This window comes from Sminthopsis crassicaudata, chromosome 1 (assembly GCF_048593235.1).
Source record: "Sminthopsis crassicaudata isolate SCR6 chromosome 1, ASM4859323v1, whole genome shotgun sequence".
In the NCBI taxonomy this organism is placed as follows: domain Eukaryota; kingdom Metazoa; phylum Chordata; class Mammalia; order Dasyuromorphia; family Dasyuridae; genus Sminthopsis; species Sminthopsis crassicaudata.
The window spans coordinates 397,639,760-397,643,482 of record NC_133617.1 but is presented as its reverse complement, the minus strand read 5'-3'; the positions used below and the strand labels follow the sequence as shown (position 1 = coordinate 397,643,482).

General features: G+C 38.1%; 1 pseudogene; it reads right to left on the bottom strand.

Moving 5' to 3' along the window:
• Positions 1-232: 232 nt before the first annotated feature.
• LOC141550113 (ret finger protein-like 4A) lies at positions 233-3,486 on the bottom strand (annotated as a pseudogene).
• Between the last annotated feature and the right edge of the window lie 237 nt (positions 3,487-3,723).

Genomic DNA, 3,723 nt, shown 5'->3' with positions numbered 1-3,723 from the left:
GGTCCTTTACATCTGTCTTTTGGAAATAAACTTCCTCATTCTTGAATTTTCTAAACTCACATAGTTTATGGAGTAAATTCTGTCTCTCATGTATGGACCTTCAATCTATCTTATGCTGACCTCCCTCTTGTATACAGTTCATTGCACAAATATTACAAAATAAGAAAACTTGTCCCTGCTCCCAAAATGAAGTTCAGAACAATACAGGTGGGGAAAAGTCATGTTATGTTGGTCACAGGCTGGGTTCTTCTCTGAAGGAAGTTTCCAGGCAAGTGTCATCATACTCATCCTCTAGGGTTTCTTCAGCCTCATCTGATACTGGGTCTATAGACCATATTTTCATTCAATATTTTCATTCTTGGAGCTGAGGCCAATAGAAAATATAGGAATGAGAGGCTCTAAAAAGGAGCTGGTGAATGTATAGATATGACATTTTCTGTCTACATCATAAAACACTTTATCTCCCATTTCATAGTCCAGAAAGATCCCCACTTTGCAGTTTCCCTGTTAGGGGAATTTTGGTCCTAGGTATGGTACAGACTAGATAATCACTTTGTCTCAGACTCAAAAGCCAGTATCCAGTAGAAGAACATGGTGGAACTATTCCCTTTCTTTTTACAGACTTCTCACAAAGACCAACATCCCAAGCAGAACTGTTTCCCACTGTCACCTCCCAATAATGTCTCCCAGATTTGAAGCTCTGAGTTGCTAGAACAGAACTACATTGATCAGATTGTTCCACATCACAATGCAACTTCTTCCATACATCGCTTCCTCTCATTGTTTTCCTATCTGTGGATAAGATGATTCCAGGATGTGCAGTTTTAGGATCCAGAGTGATTTCCTCTAAAGAAAGAGAAATAAACAGTGTTAAGGAGTTATTACATAACAGTCATCAAGCAGGGATCATTAAAAAGAGAATGACTCAGATCTTGATGGATACTAAGAAGGCAATTAATAGAAGAAACCCAACATCTCAGATGGCTTTAGGAACTCAGGGGCTCATTATCCATTCACAGCAATATTTAGGAGAGTCACTACAAGCCCAAGTGTCCGTGAGAAGGTGCAGAGATCCACCAAGTAGATGAAGGTAGGTCCATATTCTATCCACAAGAACTTAATTTAATTCCATGTAGTTTGGAGTTTATCTAATTTTTCAGGGCATTCAGGCTTCATCTCCATGAAGGGTTCTTTCTATTGGCTAAAGATTTCTCACTGAGATTTAGACAGCACTGAGATGCAAATTTTATGTGTTTCATTATAGTCAGTAAATGTTCTCAGAATCCAAACAGCCGCTGCTTGCACTTTTGCTAGCACTGTCTGGATTCCAAAACCAAAGAATTGGAAGGGAGTGGGGGAAGAGTCTGGGACTACACTAAAAGAGGTACCCCACTCACCCCTCACCTCACTGGAGAGAATGATAAATCAAATTTACATCTCTAAATTTCAGACTACTCATCACATGTCACTGAGCAATAGAAAACTTCAGCCACCTTCTTCTGGTATTTTGCTCAGATGCTTCTGTTCTTACATACTCCACGCACTAAAGATCCACTGGCCTATTCCAACCAACATACCTTTAATCATACTATATCTAGTCTTACCTTCACTTTTGTGGAATTGAAAATCAATATTCCACTCTGTATTATTGTCAATTTATTATATATTAATGATCAAACTGCTATGTATTAGTTGGTTCCCTCATTATGTAATCAAAGTTCCTCTTAGCCTGTAACTTCAGTTGTCTCTTGTGAAATATAAAAATGGATATTTCGTGATTAATAATAGATTGAGAATTGTTTCTAATCAGAATCAACATTTCTGAATCAAATTCAAACTTGATTGTATTGGCTCTATTAGTCAAATCCGGAAGAGTTTAATTTTCCTCTTCTTAGGAACTAAAATCCAGCCACAAAAATTCTAACCTGTGAGTCTTTGCTGACCCCAGACAGGATAGGACTCAATATGGTGGTAGGATGTTTGTCTACCACAGGACTTTTGAAAGGATGTTAGGGGTCCTTCTGACATAAGCAGCACCAGTTAATCAGATATTAAATACATCTCTATAGTCATTGGGTAAATAGTATGAAAGAGTTGTTCTGTCGGATTCCTTCTTAACTACTGAAGAGTATGGGATCCAATTTAATGGTATTTGTTAATTGTGCTAATAAATTAATCATGGTCAGAATTTTGTGCCTTAGTTTCCCTTAGTCACAATACTCTTTCTTATGATAAGCTCCACCTCAGTGTTCCCCTCCCCACCAAGGAACTCTGATTTTTTCAGTGTTAAAAAATCCCATTCCATTCTATTTCCTTCAGCAGATTTTCCCCCCTCTATCATTCTCATTCTCATGGCAATCTTCAGTTTCTCAGTCTATGGACTGATTTCTTGATTCGTACAATCATGCCTTCCTCATCCACAAAATCCCTTGGTTTTCCATCTTTGCTAGATTTCATTCTACATTTCTCTTCCCTTTTATGGCTAAACTACTTTTGCAGTCTAGCTACAATCAGCACCTTCACTTCCTTTCCTTTCATTCTCTTCTCAATTCTTTGCAGTGTAGTTTCTGACCTCATTATTCAACAGGAACTGATTTCTCCAAAGTTAACAATGATTTTTTAATTGTCAGATCAAAAGATTCTCTCTCCCCCATTTTCATCTTCCCTGACTTTCTTAGATACTGGTGTCTACCTTCTTCTGGATATTCTTTAATCTCCACGTTTCTGTAATATTTTCACTCTATTTCTACTTGCCTAGCCACTCTCTCCATCTTTCTCAGGGCCTCTTTTATCCTTCCTTACAGTTATCTGCACTATTTCACCCAACAGAAGGTGAGTTCCATGAGAGTAAGTACTGTTGTTGTTATTGTTGCCTTTATATCACCAGTGCTTCACATAGTTAGATCCATAAAAGGTGTTTTTTAGAAATGGCTTTCTACTTGACTTGACTTGCGTAGGGAAGCTCAGAACTTCAAAAAGAAGATAATGTCTCCTGCACAAGAAGCAGGAAAAAAAAGTTCTGGAAGGGATTTTGAGGCAGTTCCTGAAAATACCATTTCATTGGAATAGCTTGGGCTACCTGGGGGAAAGGGACAATTAATGGATCATATTTAATGGATCATATTTCCAAATAACAAGACAGAAAACCCATTCATTCACCAAGTTATCAGATCAGTACATTTAACCACAGAATTTTGTCTTCATAAGTTGTATCTGATTAAGGCTTCTTCTCAAAGGGGGTTGGACCAGCTTGAAGGACTGTGCTGCTTTGCACAGTTGTTGATCAGGCCAGAGAGTTTTCAACTCAGAAACTGTCCGACACTGAGGACATGGGAAACTATTCCTACTAGACATTTGAATGTGCTTGAGGATACAGTCTTGGCAGAAATTGTGACCACTGGCTATTGACATGGGATTTGTGAGCAACTCTAGGCAGATAGAGCAGTTGAGCTCTTCTGAAATACTTGAGATAAGACATGAGGCCATGATTCTTAAAAAAGAAAGAGAACAATTGGTTATTTCACAACAGTAAGTTAAGTCTTTACTGAGCAAGACAAATTCATTCCATTGATACAAGGCAGAGCAGCAAATTCAAGACTTTTCTCAGAGCAATTGAAAATTCAAGGAAAGAAGCTGCCCCTGAATTTGTATCATAGGCAGCAGCCGAACCAGAGAAAACAATTTATTTAATAGAGTATGAGACATGTAGACAAAAAGATCTGG